The 26889-nt window shown below is 36.2% G+C and overlaps 1 protein-coding gene across 4 annotated transcripts in view; it reads right to left on the bottom strand.

The window, feature by feature from the left end:
• Window positions 1–26889, bottom strand: part of LRFN5 (leucine rich repeat and fibronectin type III domain containing 5) — a 321982-nt gene that overhangs the window by 140342 nt on the left and 154751 nt on the right. For all 4 annotated transcript variants that reach the window (XM_027520837.1, XM_027520840.1, XM_027520839.1 and 1 more), the window contains exon 2: window positions 19040–19216. The gene's annotated coding sequence lies outside the window, so the exon portion shown is untranslated. The remainder of the gene's footprint in view (window positions 1–19039; window positions 19217–26889) is intronic.

Below are 26889 nucleotides of genomic sequence, written 5' to 3'. Positions count from 1 at the left end.
CCTGGCTTGGAGAATTTTGAGCATCACTTTACTAGAGTGTAAGAAGAGTGCAACTGTACAGTAGTTTGAACATTCTTTGGCATTGCCTTTCTTTGGGATTGGAATGAAAAGTGACGCTTTCCAGTCCTGTGGACACTGCTAAGTTTTCCAAATTTGGTGGCATATTGTGTGCAGCACTTCCACAGCATCATCTTTTAGGATTTGAACCAGCTCAACTGGAATTCTATCACCTCCACTTATCATTGTACATAGTGATGTTTCATAAGGCCCACTTGACTTCACAAACAGGATGTCTGGCTCTAGGTGAGTGATCACACCATCATGGTTATCTGAATGGTAACAATATTATAAAGGATGGGAGGAAGAAATTGGGAATGGCCTAAATTATGTATATGCTTGTAAACTACTACAGTGGTATTTAAAATGGACTTAAAGGTAAATGTATATTGCAGACGCAAGATCAACCACCTAAACATCTTAAAACAGAGTATAATAAATACGAGAGAAAGTGTAATTATATAAAATGCTCAATTAAAATCTTTGAGAGGGTAGAAAAATAGGAGTGGTTAAGAAAGTAAAAAGAACAAGTACAATGAGTAAAAAACTTAATGTGGTTGAAATTAATACAACAAATTCAATGATTTTAAACATGAACAGTCCAAGTAAAAGACAGAGACTGTCAGATTCAATTTAAAAAAAGTATATGTTCTCTACAGAAAACTCATTTTAAATATATAGACTCATTGATTAAAAGTAAAGGGATGGAGAGAGATCACATTAACACTAATCCAAAAAAGCTATATTAATAGCTATATTAAATTCAGACAATGTTGGCTTCAGAACAGATTGCTACAGACAAGGAAGGCCACTAATTAATGATAAAAGGGTCAATTTTTCAAGACAACATAACAATCCATAAAATGTACCCACCTAACATTAGAGAATCAAAAGATGTGAGGCAAAGCTGACAGAACTGCAAGGAGAAACAGACAACCCACCATTACAGTTGGAAAAGTTAATGCTTCTGTTTTAGTGATTGATAGATTCTAAAGGCAAATAATTAGTAAGGATATAGTTGAACAGCATTTTTATCAATCAACTTGAAATAATTTACATTGATAGAACATGTCATCCAACAGTGGAATATACATTCTCCTAGAGTTCATGTGGAACAATAACCAAGACAGAGCACATTCTGGGAATAAAACATACCTTAACAAATGTAAGAGGACAGAAAATGTACAGAGTATGGTGAAATGACAATGAAAATAAATGTTATTAAATCAATAACAGAAAGCTGAAAATATAAAAATATTTAGAGATGAAGCATCATACTTCTAAATAATTCATATCTCAAAGAAGTTTCAAGAGAAATTAGAAATATTGTGAACTAAATGGAAATAAACATAAATTACTGAAAACTGAACATAGCAAAAGCACTTTTTATTGGGAAATTTATAGCATGGAACACATATATTAGGAGAAAAGATATAAAATCAATAATCAATAACCTTAGAAGGCTACAGAAAGATGAGCAACATTACACTAAAGTAAATAGAAGAAAATAAATAATAAAAATTAAATGGAAAACAGGAAACAAAAGAGCAAATTGATGTAACTTAGATCTGGTTTTATGAGGAGATTGATAACATTTATAAACTTTAACCAGGATAACAAAGAAGAAAACAGAGAAGATATAAATTACTGATATCAAAAATAAGGTCATCATTACTGATGTCTGATTCAACAAACATTAGTTTAATAAGAGGATATTATGAACTCTACAACCACAGATTTGATAATTTTCATGCAATGAATAAATTCCTTGAAAGATACTATCAAAACTCACATCAGGAGAAACAGATAATCAGAGTAAGTCTCTATTTCGTAATGACACTGAATCAACAATTAACAATTTTCTGAAAAAGAAAACACTTGTCCCAGGCTGTCTCAATGGTGAATTCTCCCAAATACTTAAGGGGAAATATACTGATTCTATACTAACTCTCCCAGAAAACAGAGGCAGAGGTAATACTCCTTAACTCATCCCATGTGGCCACCATTACCCTAATACCAAAGCCAAATAAAGACACTGCAAAGAATGGAAAATTACAGACCAATAACTTCCTTTAAGATAAATGTAAGAATCTTTAAAAAAATATCTTTAAAAAAATTAACAAATTGAATCCAATGATAAAAAATAATGCATAATAAACAAATGAGCATTATACTTGGCATGCAAGGCTAATTCAAAAATTAAAAATCAATGTTTCATCACATGAACATGCTAATAAAAAAGCATGTATCAAATTGACACAAAAAGCATTTGGTAAAAATCCCACACCTCTCCATGATAAAAATTTTCAGCTAAATAAGAATAAGGAGAATGTCCTTAACTTGGTAATGAACGTCTACAAAATGCCTACAGCTACTATCTTACTTAATGGTGTGAAATTGGGTATTCTCCCTCCAAGACTGGGAACAATGCAAGGATGTTTCCTTTCACCACTCTTGTACAGCAGCGTATTAGAAGTCCTAGCTTGTGCAAAAGGACATAAACAGAAAATAAAAGTTATACAGATTGGGAAGTAAAAATAACACTGTTTTTCATAGATTTCTTGTTTACATAAAGAAATCCCAGAAAAGTGATTAAAAAAAAAAACCCTCCTGGAATTAATAAGTGAGTACAAATCTAACAAAATATATATAGGATATTTAGGTAGAAATCAATGCATGTGTGTAACAATGTATTTTATTTGCAGTAGTATTAAACTTAAAATAACCTAAACACACCAAAAAGAGAAGTGTGTTAATATAACAGATAACTCTACAACAATGAAGATCTATATACAACACCTGAAATGCATCTCAAAAAGCATAATACAAAGCAAAAGATACAAGACACAAATGGCAAGTACAGTATTAATCCATTTCCATACAGCTCAAAATTTTACAAAACTAATTATTTATATAGGTTATGAAAGCATTCATAGGAAGTAAAACTTTTAAGAAAACAAAGAAATTACTACATAGCTTAGATCATGATACATGATAATTGTTGGGGGCCAGAGTGAGGCACTCGGCCTGTGGCAAAGGTCATGAGGAAGGAGGCTCGACATACGCAAAGGCGGGATCGAGCCTCAGGAGTCCCCCTGGAAATCCTCGAGCATCTATGCCCATAACCAGAGCCTGCCTACTTTACTACTTTGTGCTCTCACCTACACCTCTGACTTTACAGGGGGCTGTCCCCCACCACCTCTTTCGGAGAAGGAGTTAACTTAAAGCTCCAGTTAATAAAAACTCCTGAGTGTGACAAGAGTGTTTTAGCCTACAAACTCCTCTGAAGGTTCTCTAGCCTGCCTGACAGGCTTGTCCGGCCACATGTGATTGCTCACAGCCTCCCAACCGTGAGAGGCACGAGATGCTTTAAACCTTCTAAAAACAGGTTCCTTAGAAAAGTTAGAAAACCATTAGTACAAGTATAATGGGCTGATTAGAAATTGTATTGGTGAAGGGTTTTTCATTTGTTGAGCCAATGTTTGTTGCTAAGTCTCCATATCCCCTGCCCTTACACACATTAATGAATATATAGAAGAAATAAGTATTAACCTTTGATATAAATCACATTAGACCTTAGGCTAAGTAAATTCTTTCCTTAATTAAAACCCACTATACCCTCACCCTATAGGAATGTAACTTTATTTGGGTGGCGTCTGTTTCAAGAATAATCACCCCTGGAGAAATAAGTGCCCTGGTTGACTGACCACTGTCACAAGGAGAGGGTCATAAATTGTCAGCAAGCCCCCTGGCCAGAAGATGATGTAACACCCCTAAGACCTCCGTATACATTTGTTTGAAGCACCTGACTTTGATAAAAGTCAGGACTGCTGACCTCGCGTGACTTTTGCATAACATCTCAGTGTATAAAAGTAGACCATGGAAAATAAAGAATTGGGATCAGTTTCTCAAAATACTGGTCTCCCCATGTCGCTCTCTCTCTTACACTCTGGCTGAGTCTCCATCTGGAGCGCGGAACCCACCAAGCTTACTAATTTTGCCTGGGCTTCTAAGATCCAACTGGGGAGGCCTCAGTGTCTCCTCTCCTTCTGGAGAACGGAAGGACGCCTGCGGCCTACGTAAGTGGTGCAAGCTTCTTGTCTTGAAGTTTTATTGGTCTCCCGCGTAAACCAAGCTACTCAGCCTCTTTTCTCCACTGATTTTCCTACTGAGCTATCCTCTTTTTATTACATCTTTAATTAATATCTAATTGAAGCTATTGTATCCTGATCCTCGCCAACGCCGTCCTCGCTTCGAACTCCCTGGATCAGCCGGGCCTGGACCCCGGCAATTGTTGGCTTATAAAGAAGAATAATAGTACAGATAGAAGCAGAGGACAATGACAATGTTCAATTCCTTGAATTGAGTGGTAAACTCATAGTTATTTGGTGGTTTAGTCGCTAAGTTGTGTCCGACTCTTGTGACCTCATGGGCTGTAGCCCACCAGGCTCCTCTGTCTATGGGATTTTCCAGGCAAGAATTCCGTACACTGTAGTAATTCATTAAAATGTACACATTTTGTGACCCTTTCTGCGATTATTAATTGTTGCTATAAAATAATAACACTTTTTCAGCAAAATACTAAACCATAATGATAATAATCATAACAACCACCAGTCAATGGGAGTAAACAGCAGTATAGAGGGCAATGATGATCAAAGAAATAGACCAGAAGAATGTAAAAAAAAAAAAAAAAAAAAGATTTGTCTGTAGAAGAGTAAGACAGTCCTAGCAAAGAACTTTATTTAAAGTTATACCTTAGAAGAAGTTAAGCCAGTTTCTTTCATTAACTGTGATGCTCAGATATAGTAAAAGTCTTATCTTGGTCCCTAATCCCTCAGTTTTATTTATCTATTCATTTTTGGCTGCACCTCGAGGCATGTAGGATCATAGCTCCCTGATCAGAATAGAACCCAGTCCCTCTGCAGTGGGAATATGGAGTCTTAACCACTGGACTGCCAGGCAAATCTGGGTGAATCCTTCAACTTGAAAGTTATGCTCTTCTAAAATTCTATTTAATTGTGTGAATATCTGCTTACTTTCTACTTTAAAAATGTTTTTCCTACTGGTTTCTAGATTCAGATTAAAAATCATATATGGCATACTATTTCCAGCTATTACAGAGATTTTATATTTAAATATGCCAAAATCAAGCTTTCTTGAGAGTACAGAGAAAAGGTCATGATTCTGGGGCAAGAGGAAATTCTAATAAAGTAAACACAACAAATCTTGAGGGATTCAAATATTATTCTATTCTTCCCTAAAAAAGGAACCCATGAATTTCCTTAATGGCATTCTAATGTTAAGTACAATGTAAATTAGGAAAAAAAGATCATCTTAAAATAAAGACAGAATCAGAAACTGAGTTAAGGTTTGATGAGTCCCATTATCATGATCCATTAAAATCTAAAACTATCACAATAGAAATTCCATAACATTCACTTTCAAGAAAATGATGAAAAGGAAAATTGTGCTTTCCTAGTTTGTAAAAATTCATGTATCTTAAATTGGTACTTACCATATAGTGCAAACATCATACACTATGACAAAACATGAAAAACAGTTCTTTTAAAGGAGAGAAAATATAAGAATGGCCACGATCATCATTTGCATTCACAATTATAAGATCTCCTAACCTGTTCAATTAGATAATATAATTATAAGGAAAATTTTAATATTGCTATCTTACAGATAATTTTAAGAATAACTACAAACTACTAAAACTAGTAATAACTCAGCAAAGTTGCTTAGAAAGCTTAATGATTAAAAAGCAACATTACTATACAGGCACAATCAGCTGAAAATGTAACATTTAAAAGTCTATTAGCAAAAGCACAAAACATCATGAAGAAATAAAAGAGAAATGCAAGACATACAAGGAGAAATTAAAAAAAAAACTTTATTATAGGATGTACAAAACATTGATAGATATACTAAAAAATTGAAAAAATAAAATATTTCTTCCCAAACTAAAGTTATTTGAACAAATGTGACTTTGGTAAAATTTACATGATTTTTCACCAAATTTCTGTATCCCAAATTGAAACCGAGGATACAGAGTAAAGAATCAATGTTAGCCAGAGCAAATGTGAGGGAGGAAGGAGAGGGATGGATTCATTCATCTTACCATCTAGCAAGACATAAATAGAATAATTAGATTATAGCACAGTTTTTGTGTAGAGATGAATAGAATAATAAACTAAAATAGAAAATCAAGAAATACCTCTATGCATATGTGAAAGCTCTGTGTATGGCAGAGTTAGAATTTCAGTTCAATAGGAAAGGATAAATTATTCAATAAAAAACAGTATCAGGACAGTTGTTTACCAAAATGGAGAAAAAAAAAAAAACACTAAAATACAACTCCAAATATAATATAGTTTCTAGACTATCCAAAAATACATGAAAATACTTTTAAAATACTAAAAGAATACATAGAAAAATATTTTCCTTTCTTCAATATTAGAGAACAATAGCTTAAACAATGCAAAAAAAAAAAAAAAAAAGCATACACACATATATCAAAACCAAAAGAAACAACTGGTAATCCTGCCACATTAAAATGAAAACCCTTTATCTGGGTAATGAGTTCCTGTGATAGTCCCTTTTCCAGAGCTTGAGGTCCTTTGTGCATATTTTTCTGTAAAAATGATGTGCTTGCTTTTGTCACTGCACTGTTCCTTAAAATTAAACACTGAAACTTAAATATTTTGTAAAATATATTGATGAAACAACGACAATAAAGTATGCTGAATTATGGCATGCATATTGCATGTGAAACGTTGAATATATCAGTAACATTTATATTTAAAAACTACCTCCGTGTTACCAGTGTAGGTAAGCACAGAATGCGCACAGAACGAAAAAACTACATAAGACCCGGAATATTCTCACCCCAAGCCATAAAGTGAAAGTGTTAGTTGCTCAGTCACGTCCAGCTCTTTGACACTTCGTGAATCCATGGACTGTGTATAGTTCACTAGGCTCTTCTGTCCATGGGATTCTCCAAGCAGGAATCCTGGAGTGGGTTGCAATGCCTTTCTCCAGGGGAGCTTCCTGACCCGGGGATTGAACCCAAGTCTCCTGCACTGCTTCCCTGGTGGCCCTGGTAGCTTCCCTGGTGGCTCAGGGGCTAAAGCATCTGCCTGCAATGCAGGAGACCTGAGTTCGATCCCTGGTCGGGAAGATCCCCTGGAGAAGGAAATGGCAACCCACTCCAGTATTCTTGCTTGGAGAATCCCATGGACAGAGGTGCCTGGTGGGCTACAGTGCACGGGGTTGCAAAGAGTCGGACACGACTGAGCGACTTCACTTCACTTCTCCTGCACTGCAGGCAGATTCTTTACTGTCTGAGCCACCTAGGAAGCCCCAATGTCATTAAAAAGGGTGCTTAATAAGCATCTCTCCAGTACTGTCTGAGGCAATGTAATCTCATCCAGGTCATCACTATTTTACTGGTAGATCCTCTAATGGAAGTGTTATTTTTCCCAGGGTGGGAAAGGGTCAGGTTTCCCTGGAGATCTGAAAGCAGTAGGAACAATTTCACAGCTCCCAGTCTCCTTTGACTTCAGTGTGTGTAAACCGCTTCTCAGTGGTAATATAATACCAGCTATGCATCCCCCTCTTAAGCCCTTCTGAATGTCAAGGGTCAGATGCAGGCATTGAAGCTTATAACCTGGTTATGATCCCCACCTTGTGAGTCTGTGTCTCATTTAAGAAGAAAAAATCTTATTCCCACCTCAACCCCTGAACCTGGAATATTAGTCCATAATGAATACAGTATAGCATTATTAAAGTGAAAACATTAGCTACAGATTCTAGGCAATATGTGTGGGATGCAAAAGAATCCATGAACAACTAGGAGGCAAAATATATTTTTAAAAAACTACTATACCCTAATATAAAGATTAACAAAGGGTTTCACCAAAAAGAAAATCTGAAAGGCCAATAAACTCTTGCACAGATTTTCAATCTTACTAATATATCAAATAAAGTCTAGTAAATATAAGGATGAGAAAGCAACCCATAGCAAATATGTCAATTTCAAATAATAGACAAAATAATATTTCATAATGTCTAAGGAATTTATTTAAAGCCTGAAACATGAACTAAAGTTCAACAATAGAATTTCTGAAATGTTTATGCTCAATTAAGTCTCAATTAAGACTTTATTTTTTAAGAGCAGTTTAAGGTTCACAGCCAAATTGAGAACATATTTTTCATATAATTACTATTTCCTGCTCCCACACATGTATAAACTTTCCATAATATCCTCAACTGGAGTGGGACAACTATTAAAGATTGTGTTAATTACTTTGCTATAATTGATTAATATAAAATTGACATACTGTAATTATTCCAAGTCCATGGTCTACTTTACCATTCACTCTTGGTGCTTCACATTCTCTGAGTTTGGACAAAGGAATAATGACATGTGTCCATCATTATGGCATCATATAGAGTATTTTCACTGGCCTAAAAATCCTCCACGCTCTGTCTATGCACTCCCTATTTCCAAACACATAGCAACCACTAATCTTTTTACTGTTTTCATAAGTTTTGCTATTTCCAGAATATCATGTAGTTGGAATCATGCAGTATGTAGCTTTTTCAGATTGGCTTCCCTCCTTAGCAATACTCATCTGTCAATTATGAATAAAGCTGCTATACAAATCTGTGGGCAGTTTTGTGTGGGTGTGTGTGTGTGTGTCTACCTAAGTTTTCAACTCCTTTGAGTAAATAGAAAAAAAGCATGATTCCTGAATCGTATGGTAAGAGTAGTTTTGTAAGGAACAAACTCTCTTCCGAAATGGCTGTACCATCTTGCTTTCCTCCTAGCAATGAACGCGAGTTCCTGATTCTCCACATCCTTGTCAGCATTTGGTGGTGTCAGTGCTCCAGATCTGGAGTTCTGTAATAGGTGTGAAGTAGCACATCACTGTTGTTTTAATTTGCATTTTCCTTATGACACATGATGTGGAACATTTTTTCACTTTTTTTTTTTTTTTTTTTTGCTGTCTGTGTAGCTCCTTTGCTGAGGTGCCTGTTAAGGTTTCTGGCTCATTTTCTAAACAAGTTGTGCTTTCAGTGTTGAGTTTTAAGAGTTCATTGTGCATTCTGAATAACAGTCTTTGATCAGATGTGTCTCTTGAAAATATTTTCTCCCAGTCTGCAGCCAGTCTTCTCATTCTCTTGACAAGTATCTTTCAAAGAGGAGAAGTTTTTATTTTTAAAGAAGTCCAGCTTATCAATTATTTTATTTGTAGATTGTTTCTTAGGCATTGTATATGAAAAAGTATCACCATACCCAATGTTATCCAGGTTTTCTCCTATGTTATCTTATAGGATTTTATAGCATTGTATGTTATATTTAGGTCTCTGGTCCATTTTGAGTTAACTTTTGTGAAGCGTGTAAGTCTGTGTCTAGATTCATTTTTCACTTGTGTATGAACAGCTGTTCCAGCACCATTTGTTGAACAGACTATGTTTGCTCCCTTGCATTGTTTTTGCTCCTTTGTCAAAGATCAGTTGACTGTACTTACGGGGGTCCACTTCTGGCCTCTCTGTTCTTGCCAGTACACTGATCGATTTGCCCTTTCTTTCACTAACATGACACTTTCCTAATCACTGTAGCTTTACCGTAAAGGCTTCCCAGGTGGCGCAGTAGTAAATGAATCCACCTGCCAAGGCAGGCGACGCAAGCGATGCAAGTTCAATCCCAGGGTTGGGAAGATCCCGTAGAGTAGGAAATGGCTACGCACTCTAGCATTCTTGCTTGGGAAATCCCATGGTCAGAGGAGCCTGGAGGGCTACCATCCATGCGGTTCAAAAAGTCAGACACAACTGAGCACAGCATAGTCTTAACAGTAAAACTTGAAATTGGGTATCATCAGTCCTTCAACCTGGTTTTTCTTCAATATTGTGTTGGTTTCTAGGTCTTTTTCATCTCAATGTGAATGTTAGAATCAGTTTATGAATAGCCATGAAATGAGTTTTTGGGATTTTGATTGGAATTGCATTGAATCTATAGATCAAGTTGGCAAGTAATGACATCCTGACAATATTGACTCCTCCCCTCAATGAACATGGAATATCCATTTTTTTAACTGTATGTTTATACTATTTTTATATCTAACTTGCATGAGACCCTTTTACATGCTCCAGAATTTATAATATTTGTATCACTTAAAGGATTAAATTACATATTTGGATTTGAGATATTATATAATTTATATAATTTTAATCAAACATTTTGATGTTTATTTTTGTTTTCAAGTTTTAGTAAACTTCTGTTTATTCAGAGTGATCATGGGTTGCTGGTTAATTTATATTCCAGTGAAGTAAAATTTCTCTATGTCCTAAGCAGAGACTACTAATTTGCAAAGAATTGCAGCATATCAAAACACACCTAAAACACACACACTGAAAAAGAGAAACACAATATGTATATATAAGTTACCATTTCTCATACGGATTTCTGGAGCCTTGGAATTGCCATTCTTATTATTTTAATGTATTTGATTTGTGTATTTTTAAAGTAAATCCCTGATATTTGCTGTTTCTTATATGAGTACCATGCATAAAGGTGCCTTGTAAAATGCATAAATAAGTGGTCTTTTGGTTTATTTGAAGTAGATTAAATAAGAGTTTCTCATATAGTAGTACATCTTATAGAGTTACTGCTTTCTGGACTTATTTCTGAAGGTGACTCAAGAAATATCCTGAGAAACAAAATCATAAAAAACTCTATTTGAGCAAAACACTTGCCTGAGTCTAGAGGAGAGATATAATCATTTCTGAGATTTAAAATACATGAGAGCAAAACATTACTTGTTCACATGGATATCATGTGGCAAAAATAAATGATAAAGATACTAACAAGAATGGGTAAGGATGTTAGATTGATGATTGCTAGATTATTACTGGATATTTTCTTCAATATCTTCCTTATTTATCATTACTTTTCATAACAGAGTAGTATAGCTGTTGCTGCTGCTGCTAAGTCGCTTCAGTCGTGTCCGACTCTGTGCGACCCCAGAGACGGCAGCCCACCAGGCTCCCCCGTCCATGGGATTTTCCAGGGAAGAACACTGGAGTGGGTGCCATTTCCTTCTCCAATGCATGAAAGTGAAAAGTGAAAATGAAGTCGCTCAGTCGTGTCCGACTATTCACAACCCCATGGACTGCAGCCTACCAGGCTCCTCCGCCCATGGGATTTTCCAGGCAAGAGTACTGGAGTGGGGTGCCATTGCCTTCTCTCAGAGTAGTATAGATCTCTTTATAAAAATCCTTGGTACAACTGCATGTGGAACCACATGGATTCTGTCCCCAAGCATCAGAAATCAGGACTACTACTGTGAAACTACCAATAAAAATAGCAAAGTATTGCTAAAGAGGTTTATAGAATTTCTCTGTATCTTTAGTAAAAGCTACTTGTATGCTATGATGAATACAGGACAAACCCAAGTGATTCAGATACTGGATGTATGCCAGGCTCACTATTATGTGACTCATTCCTGGATACCAGTTTCCAGAATGAGGATATTTACATATAACTGCATCAATAAAATCCATGAATAATATAGATCCACTCTCATTATCACTCTAATTGCTACATATAGAGTCATTCTTTAATTAAATCTGATCTAAATTTAAGGGTCTACCATTTCACTTCAAGATGCATATAATAAATATGAAAAGTACTTCAAAACACAATCCTAATAAAATGAAAACATTTTGTTAAATTGCATATAAAATGTTTTGTCTGTATTTCTGTTTCAGTCCTCTTTATTAAGTAGAGAATTCTTATTATGGAAAAGTGTATCCTTCTGTCTCTTTATAAATAATGGATGCATATTTTCAATTGCAAATTATTTCTGTGTTAGAATCATTGTTAGTAGGTATTGAAATAATCTAGGAGGCACTCATTTGCCTGTAATGGAATACTATCTTCAAGACATAAATAAGTAAGCAGGTATTAAAAAGTTATTTGTTTTCTAGATATTAAACAGTGTGTTAAGGCTTCAGGATTTAGCACAGTAATCCATATTTGCATGCAAGTGATCACAAAGAAAGCCAGATTCTTATTACGGATTTAGAACTGTCTGATACTAACAGGAATAGTCATCTTAAAACAAAAGTTGCTTTTACCTCAGCACCAAAGTTTTCACCTCAGTGGCTAAAACTTATTTGCCTGATCTTTCACCATATACAAACACAGAAAATGTGTTTTTATGTCAAGTAAGTTATACCTTGAATATTCCTAACAGCCCATTAATTAATAAGAGAAATGACCATGCTGCAAGGTCAGAGTTGTCATTCATACAGCTTTACATATGTAAACAGGGGTGATGGAAGGTTATCATCTAGAGGAACCCATACATTACCTCCTGCTTGTCTGCATTCCCAGTGGCGCGCCTTATTTATTCCCTCTCGGTGGGTGATAAAGTACCTTCAGCACCACTGGTGTTCTTAAACATTCTATTAACAGATATTATATACCTTTGTGTCAAAACCATATCATCCAGGTTAAATGTACAAAGTTAGCAGTTTTCAAAATCAAGTCTCTAGGTTTTCTTATATTACTAATATTTTCAGCTAGTAATGATATGTCTCTAAGGTCTCTGATTTTTACACATCTTTCCATGTAGTTCTGAGTATATATTTTAATATTTCCTCCCTTCATGTTATGTCATTAGCAGTATTAAGTTGCTGTTTATGATCAATATAGCATACACATTTTCTCCCAATCTATGAGTTTCTTCACGGTAAAATGAATTTTTTTCTAAAAGAAGCCTTTGTACTGCCAATTTTTCCCCTTTCTGTAAAGCCTCCCACACACTACTTAATATTGATGGAGAGATGCCTTGGTATACCCAGAGAATTCCAAATCTGACATATGTTAAAATACTCCTAGTGCATAGCATAGTGATTCAAAAGAGGTGAACTGCATAGCCAGTGGAACAGGGTGCTCGTCACAATAAACTGGGTAAGGTTGGGTCCATATAAACTGGATTTTTTCCAATGAGTTTCTTAGCCAATGCTTTGGCAATTAAGATTGCTGCCATGCATCTAATGTCGGTTGCCAGAAGTACTCTCCACATGACATCAATTTCTTCTGGCCCTAAATGTAAAGTAATCATTATCTCCTAAAGGTAAGCATTTCTTCAGACCTCTTCCCAGGACTCTTCACAGTAAGAGCTATAGTATTAGCAACCCACAGGGCCAGCGGTAACATTAGACAGAGCATCAAATACTGCCAGCTAAGACATTTTTAATTTTGGTGTCAGTACTTAAGGGCTTTAGGGAGAACCATGCATTCTCTCACCAGCTTCTGGAATCTTTACCTAAATGCGACAATGCATCATCACATTAACAATAGTCCGGGGCTGAAACCTATCTCTGAGGCCCAGACAAACTCCACCTCTAATACGAATTACACTGGCATAATCTCACATACAGGTAAGCTCTTTTTCCCCTGAACGTCTGTGTAGCTTTCCTTCACTGTTTATCTTTTGCTAGTTCTTTCTGCCAGAGAAGGCGATGGCACCCCACTCCAGCACTCTTGCCTGGAAAATCCCATGGATGGAGGAGCCTGGTAGGCTGCAGTCCATGGGGTCGCTAAGAGTCGGACACGACTAAGCAACTTCACTTTCACTTTTCACTTTCATGCACTGGAGAAGGAAATGGCAGCCCACTCCAGTGTTCTTCCCTGGAGAATCCCAGGGACGGCAGAGCCTGGTGGGCTGCCATCCATGGGGTCACACAGAGTCGGACACGACTGAAGTGACTTAGCAGCAGCAGCAGCAGTTCTTTCTGCATTGTAATGCCCTTACTTCTCTTGAAAGAAAGTGAAAGTCTCTCAGTCATGTCCAACTCTTTGCAACCCCATGGACTATATAGTCCGTGGAATTCTCCAGGCCAGAACACTGGAGTGGGTGTGTGTGAGTATGAGTGTGAAAGTCGCTCAGTCGTGTCTGATTCTTTGTGACCCCATGGACTAAAGAGTCCATGGAATTCTCTAGGCCAGAATACTGGGGTGGGTAGACTTTCCTTTCTCCAGGGGATCTTCCCAACCTAGGGATCAAACTCCCACATTGTAGGCAAATTCTTTATCAGCTTCTCCTACTGAGCTACAATTAGTTTTAGACGAAAATTTTAGTTAGATTCATTTGTATCTGCTTCATAAGAGCAAAGACGGGTCTTGATCTGCCATGGATCACAAAACAAGACCATGAAGAATGATGCTGAGCTAAGAAGGGAGGTAGGGCAGCAGTATAAGGGCACTGGAAAAGCAGCCACCCCCTGTGAATGGTGAGCCTGAAGGAAAATGGGGTCATGCTCTGAAAAGAGGAAAATACAAAAACAAATCAACAGATCTAATAATTGATGTTAATACTTAAAAATTTTGTTCTGGTTAATGTCATCAGACCCTTTATTTTCTACAATAAAAGTAAAATAATGTTCATGTTTTACATGATAGAAGCTTCCTGTGCCTTGGATTTAACACTCATATTTAAACATTTGAACATTCATATTTAACATATACCATTGTCAGTATAGATGTAAACACATTTAGGCCACTACTTGCAAAGCTATTAGTTCTAGAAATAAAAGGCCTAGCTCTTGTCAGTAGAATCAGAGTTTCAGGAACTTTATAACAAAGTCATGAAAGTCATAAGGAAAACTATCTCTGTAAGTCACTAAAGAAAAGCAAACAACAAAATAAAAACAACAAAAAGACTTGAGTTGATAGAAAGGCAAAATATAAACACTAATTTTTCAGTAACATTTCCTGTCTGTGGCAATTTTCTCTGATACCCTAGTGATTATTTTACAGATCTCAGAGACTTTTTCTCTCTTAAAACACATACACACACAGGGGTATGGGGAGGGAGGGGCTCTAGGCGTGCTTTCACAGTGCCTAAAGAAAAAAAAAGGAGACACAATATTGAGCAAAATGCACATGGACTGTGACTTTACCGGGTTTTCATCCTGGAGAAGTCAGTTTTAGTCAAGAGATGTCAATGAGACAAGATGTCAATGAATTAGTTATACGGTGCTGAGAGACCCTGAAATACAAGGGGATGATCTTGTCAGGTGGAGCAAGAAATGGTTATTTCAGGAAGCAAATACTGTGTTGAGAAACTAGGCAAAAAGGAGATGGGAGTGGTTATCCCACTTACGGAGAATCAACCATGGAGGTCACATGACAGGGAAGAAGCCCTGAAAGGCATCTTTCAGGGAGGAAGGGAGCATCGTGTGGGTTGAGGTGGAGGCATTTATAAAAAGTGGTCACCTATGGGAGTGTTGTAAGCCATGATAAAACTTGGTCTATGTTCTAAGGGGAATGGTCTTTAGAGAAGCATGTCATCTCAATTTTCTATTTTGTAAAGCTCTATCTGCTACCTATGGAGACAGAATAACTGTATCAGTGCAAGTGAGCAGATAATTCAGGAGGCCTCTGGAGTAGCCCAGGGGAGAAATTATGGTAAGACCAGGGTACAGATGGTCCCAAATGGAGAAAAGCAGATGAATTTAAGAAATATTTTGGTAGGTAAATATGACCAGATTAGGTGGTGGAATCGTGGAACACAAGAGTGAGGAGACAGATGATTCTTATTTTTCTCCAGGTACAGGATGATGTCATTTACCAAGCTCAAGTCTATCAAAAAAGCGTGTTTGTAGAGATGGCCAAGAGCTTAGTTTGCGACATGTTAAATTAAGGCACTTAGGTGATTGGACATATCAATTGGGAAATGACTGGCACTAAGTAAATAAATAAATGAAAGTCAATATAAAGCTTTTTATTCTCCCTTCTTTTCATACTGAGCACTGCATGATGTAACTCTCTGCTCTACCTTTCAGGATTATCGAACCTAATTCATGTATTTACTTCAGTGTGTCAATTTGTCCTATCAATAAACCTAATTCTCTATGTTTTTGGGGCTCAAACATCTGGAATTATTTCAAATATCAATGATTTCAATGATTTAGCCATACATATATGGGTAAAGATATATGTATATATGTGAAGTTAAAAAAAAATAAAACACTGGTTGAGAGCATATTCAAATTTTTAAAGTTACCTTATATTTATATTACATATTTAATGTCATTAAGGCTACTTTTGGAGAAGGAAATGGCAACCCTCTCCAGTATTTTTGCCTGGAGAATCCCACAGACAGAGGAACCTGGCGGGCTGCAGTCCATGGGTTGCACAGGGTCCGACATGATTGAAGTGATATAGCACAGCACAAGGCCACCTTACTCTTTAGAAGGCATACTAGCCTTGTAACTATCATTGCTGCTATGAGTATATTAAATTATGTTTAGGAAACCAGTCATGAATATTCATTGGAAGGACTGATGCTGAAGCTGAAACTCCAGTACTTTGGCCACCTGATGCGAAGAACTGACTCATTGGAAAAGACCCTGATGCTGGGAAAGATTGAAAGTGGGAGGAGAAGGGGATGACAGAGGATGAGATGGTTGGATGGCATCACTGACATGATGGACATGAGTTTGAGTAGGCTCTGGGAGTTGGTAACGGACAAGAAAGCCTGGCGTGCTTGGCGTCCATGGAGTCACAAAGAGTCGGACGTGGCTGAGCGACTGAACTGAACTGAACTGATATATTTACACAGGCATGTACATCTCCTCTTCAGACACTATTCTTTATTCTTTAAATTTATCTGTGCTTTAGCTAAACAAGAACAGCAAAAACTGAGAAAAGTATTCTCTTCTGATCAAAACTAATTGAAAAGGCCACAGTGAGAGGAATAACCATCATAATACCACCACCTCAACTAACCTGCACTAATAACAAACAGGCCTTCCATCATCTCATTCTTTCACTACTTCTCCATTCATTACTGCCACTAAGAAAGTTCCCAGTATCCCATTTAGTTTTTTAAAGGGATTTTAATGGATGTGCTATGAATTTTCAATGAGCTATTTGAAATTTGAGGAACCTAATTAGGAATGTATTTACTTTCTCTTTTTTAAGTGTAATTAATTCCATGCAAGACTTTTAGCCTAATGTTACTCCAAAGGAAAAAATAAAATGGAAAAGGAGGTTCTACTTTTACAGACTAATGGACTGGCAATTAAAAAAATTGAATTAAACATTAACTCAGAAGAGTCGTTTTCAATATATAAATTATTTCTGTTTAGCCTTCTGTTGCCAGGTTAATTAAGTAAATCCCTTTGGCCTTGATTATAGCCATTAGTAAATGAAAATGTAGTTGAATTCACTAAGTCTTGTGATTTACACTAGGGAATCTACATCAGTAAATACACTTCCTTTGGCTAACAGCTTTCATAAAGTCTGATGTTTATTTAGAAAAAGTCAACTTTATCCGTGAAATACAAAAATTAATTAATTATATAATTCATTGTTTGGGTGGATAAACTCTCTGCAGCTTCTTGTGGGGTTGGTTGCCTTTAAGAAACAAATGCCAGATAGTCCACATCTAAAAAAAATGTGTCCAATCACCTCAGGCTCAGAGAATATCCTCAATTTCTTTAAGAAAAGAAAAAGGTGGAAAATTTAGAACGTCTTCCTCAAGTTGTTTTATTTAAAAAAAAGCTTAAGGACAAAAGCCATGAAAGCAATTCTTAAGATAAATGAATAAATCATGTACATAAAGAGCACAAAATAATAAAATATACATAGAAAAAACCTACACTAAAATAATGATTTGTAATCTGTCTTCTGTATATTCAGATTCATCATTTTATGCTACAGTTAGAGTTATAATGAATTAACCTCAACATAACCCAATACATTCTTCTGTTTATGTCTTAAAAGTAGTCCTTCTATATTACTTTCAGTACACTAGCAATGATACACTGACGGCCTGTTTTAAATCTTATACAAGGGTAACACTAGGATTCAGAAATAAATTCTTAACAGTCTCTATATTCTCTAAGGACAAGACTTGTCTGTTGCTGGAATATTAAGCTGTAATATGTTGCAAAATAAAAGTAAGGTTATTAAGTATCTCCTACTCATTCCCTTCAAGGAAATTTCAATTGCCAAGCACCAAATTACTAGGACAATCTAGGCTACATCAAATTTTGCTGTCTGTAAAAATATACCCATAATCATTGTCTGTATGGTCGCAATGTGATACAAATATATCCTTAACAGCAGCAAGAGGCACTTAAATCAAGAGTTTTGGAGAAGTAAAAAAAGAAATACTCTAAATTTAAACCAATAAACTAAAAAAAACAGCAAAAAGATAGAATCTAACTTATGGACCAGGAAAGTCCAAAGTTCGAAATAACTGTCTTTACTATCAAACACTGTGAACACAAATAATCGTGTAATTAATGTATTTCCCTGATTTATCCAGCAACTAGAAAGAAGAGAGACAAACACATAGTTGGGAATTTGATTTCCCTTGTCCTTAGTTTTTCTGAATGCATATGTATAGGCTGCCATAACTCTCCTTCAGTGACACAGAGAACATGTCATTCAGTAAATCAACCAATCAAGAAAAGTACTATTTCTAGCACAAGTCCCTTACCTTCTATGAAGCAACAGGGATCACAGACCTGGAAGGAGTACTAGAGTTTCAAGAATCAAAAAACCAGGGATTTTATTCCATCTTCATAACTCATCAGCTAAGGAACTTTGATAAAATACTTGGTCATTATGAATCTATTTATTCATGTGCAACCATTATTATGCTAATCTCTCCCACATCTATGCCTCAAGACTGCAAACACAATTTGTGATAACACAAGTGAAATCTCAAAAAATTTTTTGAATATTCCATAAGAGTATAGGTTAGCAACATCAATGTGGTAGAATTTGTATCTCCAAAAAGCCAGGACTCAAAAAATAAAAGAAATATTCAGTGATGAATAATATTGGCTTTTAATTTGTATATTAATTAGCAAGATTTCTAGTTAGCCTCACCTAAAGTGTTTTTAAACCCACTGGCAATGACCAAACTGAATGCAATCAACTTACTTCTGGAGCCTGAAGAGTTCCTCACTGCAGAGAAGGAGTCAGCACTCTGCCTGGCTGCTGCAGAAGACGGACAGGGTGAAAGCATCTCCAAAGTTGATTCTGAGGATGGTGACAGAAGTAAGGGTGCTCAGCTACTACATATCTTCCCAAACACCTGGCAGAATGGTTACAGGGACTCTTCAAAGGAGACAAGAACAACAACAAAAAAAGCATATCAAAATATGCTAATGCTGTATCTTTGAAAAATATGGTTGTTGTTAACTGTGTGATCAGTTTCAATCTCGATCAGGAATATCACTAAATAGAACTCAAATATTCATAGATTTGCATAATAAGGCTTTCCAGTGGAATCTGTAATATGCTCTGATTCTAATAAATATGTCAGCAGTCTGCTTTTCACTTTTGGAAGTTTTCTTATCTCATAATTGAAAATAGTTTAAACAACTGAACATCAAAGTTCAATTTTCTTTATATTTCAATGAATTTAACTTGTAGGCTATTGTTAAATACTAATCATCCCTACTAAGTACCAGAAACCCTACAATGGGGATACAGCAATGAAGGAATGAATCTCATTAGTCTTGCCCTCATGGAGTTAAACAGGGCTTTCCTTTCAGCTCAGCTGGTAAAGAATCCGCCTGCAGTACAGGTGCTGCTGCTAAGTTGCTTCAGTCATATCCGACTCGGTGCGACGCCATAGACAGCAGCCCACCAGGCTCCCCAGTCCCTGGGATTCTCCAGGCAAGAATACTGGAGTAGGTTGCCATTTCCTTCTCCAATGCCTGAAAGTGAAAAGTGAAAGTGAAGCCCTCAGTTGTGTCTGACTCTTAGCAACTCCATGGACTGCAATACAGGTGACCCCGGTTCAATTCCTGGGTCGGGAAGATCTGCTGGAGAAGGGATAGGCTACCTACTCCAGTATTCTCAGGCTTCCCTGGTGGCTCAGCTAGTAAAGAATCTGCCTGCAATGCAGGAGATCTGGGTTGGGAAGATCCCCTGGAGAAGGGAACGGCTACGCACCCCAGTATTCTGGCCTGGAGAATTCCATGGACTTTATAGCCCATGGGGCCACAAAGAGTTGGACATGACTGAGTGACTTTAACTTTCATGGAGTTAATAGTTTGCCAAGTTGCCTGTTTTATTCTTAAATAGATAAAATTCACTTATTTCAACCCATACATCTAGGGAGAAAATATAGAGACGTGCCATTTGTATTTTAACTCCACGTCAGCAGATTGCTGATTTCTATCTATTTCTAAAAGTTCCATGTCAATCTAAATAATAATCAACCTAGCTCTATGAGACACAATATTTACTTGCTTTCCCTCAAGATCTGTATAATAGTATCACTGATACTCAATCACTGTCAATTTTTAATGTAGAAATCGGCTAAGTTTTAAAAATGTTCTTGAAATGAGTAAAAGCATTTTTATTTTACTTTGGCTATGACTTATTTTATCCACAGAGACAAATGTGAGGAGTAGTACAATTCTAAAGAGTGAGAAAAAAAATAGACTGAAGATGATACAAGGATCACTCAAGTTTAGCTTATTGTTTCTGCTATCTCCATTTGTAAAGATGTGTGAATGATCTTATAAAGTCAAATTTTAATATGTTAGAGATGTAAAAATTATGACTTTATCCAAAGAGAAAGGTAAACTATTGCTAAGTTAATATGGAATTTATTCCAAAATTCTAAAAATCAATGCACAGATAAAAGATAAAGTTGACTAAAAGTACAAGAATCTGCCTGCAATGCAGGAGACCTGGGTTCGATCCCCGAGTTGGAAAGATCCCCTGGAGAATGGAATGGCTACCCACTCCAGTATTTTCTAGCTTGGAGAATTCCATAGACTATTCCACGGGGTTGGAGAATCAGATATGACTGAGAAACTTTCACTTTTCACATTACATTTTCTTTATTTCAAAGTATTTTTATGAATTTGACAACCAATGCTATCTTTAAAATTTATATTTATTATAAAAGAAATATGTTATTATAAAAGTATAGAATAAATAAGACATACCCCTATCAGTTCAGTTCAGTTACTCAATCATGTTCGACTCTTTGCAACCCCATGAACTGCAGCATGACAGGCCTCCCTGTCCATCACCAACTCCTGGAGTTCACCCAAACTCATGTCCATAGAGTTGGTGATGCCATCCAGCCATCTCATCCTCTGTTGTCCCCTTCTCCTGCACCTAATCCCTCCCAGCATCAGAGTCTTTTCCAATGAATAAACTCTTCACATGAGGTGGCCAAAGTATTGGAGTTTCAGCTTTAGCATCAGTCCTTCCAAAGAACAACCAGGACTGATCTCCTTTAGAATGGACTGGCTGGATCTCCTTGCAGTCCAAGGGACTCTCAAGAGTCTTCTCCAACACCACAGTTCAAAAGCATCAATTCTTCGGTGCTCAGCTTTCTTCACAGTCTAACTTTCACATCCATACATGACTACTGGAAAAACCATAGCCTTGACTAGATGGACCTTTGTTGGCAAAGTAATGTCTCTGCTTTTTATTATCCTATCTAGGTTGGTCATAACTTTCCTTCCAAGGAGTAAGGATCTTTTAATTTCATGGCTACAATCACCATCTGCAGTGATTTTGGAGCCCAGAAAAATAAAGTCTGACATTGTTTCCACTGTTTCCCCATATATTTCCCATGAAGTGATGGGACTGGATGCCATGATCTTCGTTTTCTAAATGTTGAGCTTGAAGCCAACTTTTTCACTCTCCTCTTTCACTTTCATCAAGAGGCTTTTGAGTTTCACTTTCTGCCATAAGGGTGGTGTCATCTGCATATCTGAGGTTATTGATATTTCTCCTGGCAATCTTGATTCCAGCTTGTGCTTCTTCCAGCCCAGTGTTTCTCATGATGTACTCTGCATAGAAGTTAAATAAGCAGGGTGACAATATACAGCCTTGATGTACTCCTTTTCCTATTTGGAACCAGTCTGTTGTTCCATGTCCAGTTCTAACTGTTGCTTCCTGATCTGCATATACGTTTCTCAAGAGGCAGGTCAGGTCGTCTGGTATTCCTATCTCTTCCAGAATTTTCCACAGTTTATTGTGATCCACATAGTCAAAGGCTTTAGCATTGTGAATAAAGCAGAAATAGATGTTTTTCTGGAACTCTCTTGCTTTTTCCATGACCCAGCGGATGTTGGCAATTTAATCTCTGGGTCCTCTGTCTTTTCTAAAACAAGCTTGAATATCTGGAATTTCACGGTTCACGTATTACTAAAGCCTGGCTTGGAGAATTTTGAGCAGTACTTTACTAGCGTGTGAGATGAATGCAATTGTGCGATAGTTTTAACCCCTATACAGAGATATAAATAAATAATATGCCAACCATCTGAGATAGCTATTGCTTGCCTTTTCATTCATTTCCTTCCATATATTTTAAAATACATTTTACATATATAATATATATATGTATGGCAAAAATGTCAGAAAGATACAGCCCTCTCAGAAAGAACCAATTTCATATTTCAGAACATACTCTCAGAAATATTTTATGCATATATAAATGTGTGTGCATATGTGTAGATTTTTATTCATATATAAGAATACTGTATGCCATTTTGTCCTATTCCTTTAATATATCATGGTGATTATTCCATTTCTATCTTCTATCATCAACACCATCCATCCTATCAGTCAATATCTATCATATGAATACAACATAATCTGCTCATAATACATCCCAACTGAAAAGCACCATTTCTAGGATTTTGTTATTATAAAAAGAAGATATTATCATAAAAATGATATAACTCATATCTACACATGTGTGTGACTGAATAGTATATTAAATTCCTGGTATAAGTATCATAAGCTCCTAGAACTAAAATATTTAAGCCAAAAAACCTAATTGTTTTTGAAATTTTATTTTCCCTTATCTGCAGTAATGAGGTAGCATTTACTACAGCAAGTAGTATTGTTACTACAGCAAGAATAAATTTGAATTTAGAATTTTACTTTATAATAGTGCATTATGATAACAAAGTATAAATACTTCCAATTATTTTTTTTAATTGATAACAGTTTTTTTTAATTTTATTTTATTTTTAAACTTTACATAATTGTATTAGTTTTGCCAAATATCAAAATGAATCCGCCACAGGTATTCATGCGTTCCCCATCCTGAACCCTCCTCCCTCCTCCCTCCCCATACCATCCCTCTGGGTCGTCCCAGTGCACTAGCCCCAAGCATCCAGTATAGTGCATCGAACCTGGACTGGCAACTCGTTTCATACATGATATTTTACATGTTTCAATGCCATTCTCCCAAATCTTCCCACCCTCTCCCTCTCCCACAGAGTCCGTGGGAAGATTTGGGAGAATGGCATTGAAATACTTCCAATTATTATGCTAACTAAAAGAAAAAGAAAAAAACTAAGGATTGATAATTAAGGGTATTTCTTTGTCTTCATTTTAATATGAAAATTATAGAAACTGATACAATCCTATATAATTCAAATTCCCAGGCAAAGTTCTTTATATGTATGGTTACATAATTTATTAATGACAACATTTTTCTTTTGTTATACTGTCTTTAATTAAGCAATTACTATACTATGCTTATCTAAATCAATTCTCTCAAGAATCAAATGAGTTAAACACATATTCATCTACATCACTATTTAAAAAGAGGAGGAATAGAGATAAGTCAAGAAATCTTTAACAAGGTTGTAGAGCTAGTACCTGCCAAAGCTGAAGGTCTCATCAGTGCTTCAGTCGTGTCCGACTCTGTGTGACCCCACAGATGGCAGCCCACCAGCTCCCCCGTCCCTGGAATTCTCCAGGCAAGAACACTGGAGTGGGTTGCCATTCCCATCTCCAATGCACGAAAGTGAAAAGTGAAAGTGAAGTTGCTCAGTCGTGTCCGACTCCTAGCGACCCCATGGACTGCAGCCCACCAGGCTCCTCCATCCATGGGATTTTCCAGGCAAAAGAGTACTGGAGTGGGGTGCCTTTGCCTTCTCCGCTCACCAGGGGTATCTCACTACAAATCAATGCTCTTATATCTCATAATGCAAGTGAAGATTTTAGACAGCTATTATAGATTCTATAGTGAACAAACCTAAAATGGTGCTATTTCTTTTGGGGGGACAGTGGGTCCATGTATTTTTGGCAATGCCAAAAACAAAGAGATTTTAGACTGTGATTCTAATAAAGCATTTTTCCTGTGAGATCTCATAAAAACTTCCTTTTCTTCTTGATAGTATGTTTAAATAAAACATCTTATAAGAAATTCTGATCAGTTCCATAGTTCCAAGTTGTTGCTATGTTGGCCTTCTTCCACAGTCTTAGAAAATTTGGCAACTGTTACTGTTTATGTACATGTATTCCCAAGAAATATGTTTCTCCCTCTAACAATTATCTTAGATGCCAATATGAAACTCCAAAAAGAACTCAGAAAACATGGGCAAAACTCTAGGAGTTATTAAGGAATATCTTTTTTTCTCATCAATAATGACTGTTCATCAGTCATCTAAACATGTATTTTAATTTGAATCTCACTATCAGTAAAGGCAAAACTTTAAAGTCTTATGAACCTTGGTTGGAACCATCACTATGACAGTATTCCTCAGTTTTCTCTTTTAAAATAATAATTAAAAAACAATATTATAAAATGCTGTTATCATTTCAAAGCATAGTATATATGAAAGTATCAATCAAAATGTGTTATTCACTTTAGGGCATTCAATGATTTTATTTCCCTCCTGAAAAGCTACAAACAAAGACAGCATATTAAAGAGCAGAAACATTACTTTGCTGACAAAGGTCCATCTAGTCAAAGCTATGGTTTTTCCAGTAGCCATGTATAGATGTGAGAATTGGACCATAAGGAAAGCTGAGCATCAAAGAATTGATGTTTTTGAACAGTGGTGTTGGAGAAGATTCTTGAGAGTCCCTTGGACTGCAAGGAAATAAAACCAGTCAATCCTAAAGGAAATCAGTCCTGAATATTCACTGGAAGGACTATGCTGAAGTTGAAGCTCCAGTACTTTGGCCACCTGATGTGAAGAGTTGACTCATTAGAAAAGACCCTGATGCTGGGAAAGATTGAAGGTGGGAGAAGGGAATGACAGAGGACAAAATGGTTGGATGGCATCACCTACTTAATGGAGATGAGTTTAAGCAAGCTCCAGGAGATGGTGAAGGACAAGGTAGCCTGGAGTGCTGCAGTCCATGGGGTCACAAAGAGTCAGACACGACTGAGCGAATGAACAACAAAGAGAACTTCTTCCTAAGGCTGCCTTAAGTTTTAGCGCATTAAACCTTAAGGAAATCCTTGAAATATTTGAAGCTAACAGTAAAATAATATTAAGTATTCCTTTCAATTTAAATATCCAGGATTTGAACAACTACAAATCCACCAAATGGCATCATTACTGATTTTTCTCTATCCTTTTGCTATCTCTAATAGTACAAAATAATACGTTCTTTTTGTTTAGTTGCTGTCATGTCTGACTCTTTTGAGACCCCATGGACTGTAGCCCACCAAGCTTCTCTGTCCATGGGATATCCCAGGGAAAAATACTGGAATAGGTTGCCATTTCCTTCTCCAGGGCATCTTCCTGACTCAGGGATCAAAACTGGATCTCCTGTACTGACAGGTGAATTCTTTATCACTGAGCCACCAAGGAAGCCCCACAGAATAACATGAGGGAGGTGTTTTACATTAGTCCTTAATTATATTTACCTTGTATTGAAAATGAATAAAAATCAAACACTTAATCATCCAGATAGATGTTTGATCTTCATGAAGCAAAAAGTGAGAATTTTGGATATATGTGAACAAATGAATCATGGTTTCACTGAAATTAATTTAATCAGCTATTTAATAATCATATATGGCTTGGCATAATATGACCATGATCCTTAGTGCACTACTTCAAAAATGAGGGTATAACACAAAAAGTGCTATTTTATTAAGACAAATAGCTTGAAAAAATGAACTAGAACTGCAAAATCAAATTGGAAATTACTTCACATAAATGAGTTTTTTAAATGCATAAATATTCAGAAGGATTCATATAAACACTATTACTAAAGCAAGCTTGCCTCATCACCAGCATTGCTAAACCTAATTTAAAAATTAAATTAGAGACACTGATTGAATATGGAAATGCATTTGTGTTACTGGATAAAAGTGTAGTATCATGCACTTGACTATAGGAAAATGTTTACAAATTATTATACACATCCAGGATCATATGATAAATAAATTAATGCGGCACTAGAACATTTATTGCTCAATGTAAATGTCACATTGTAAATGAGAACAACTAATCATTCCTTTCCTCTAATAGCAAGAGTTCAGCAGTTAAATAAAACATAAATCTTGGTGACCTAAAAATTTTATTACTGCATTTGCAATTTCCTGTTAACAAGTCAAGAAAATAACTTCAAGTAATGCTATATTTCAGTAAGATACAACCCAAGGTGAAGGGCTGTTTTAGAAGGGGCAGAAGGTGGGTATAGGTGGTTGTTGGCTTTGGATTTTTTTTAAGGAGCTGACTCCTTCACTAAATCTCATAATGATAATTTAACATAATAGATTTTTCTTGATAAACAATGGATACTAAATTAATATCTGATTTAGTGAAGAAAGCAAATGCATCATCCCAATTTGACTTTAATTATAAAAATCTACTAGATTTTGCCCGCAAGAGTTCTACACAAAAATAAGTAAAAGAAATGTAAAATAGGCTGAACGAAGATTACAGGGTTAATGAACTACCTTCCCTTGCATAACTAATAATATCTTCTTATATGACAGAATCAAAAAAATGCAAAATAGTAATAAAAAATACTCCAATACATAAATCATTCAG

Source organism: Bos indicus x Bos taurus, chromosome 21, assembly GCF_003369695.1.
Source record: "Bos indicus x Bos taurus breed Angus x Brahman F1 hybrid chromosome 21, Bos_hybrid_MaternalHap_v2.0, whole genome shotgun sequence".
NCBI lineage: Eukaryota > Metazoa > Chordata > Mammalia > Artiodactyla > Bovidae > Bos > Bos indicus x Bos taurus.
This window is presented reverse-complemented; position numbering and strand designations above follow the sequence as displayed.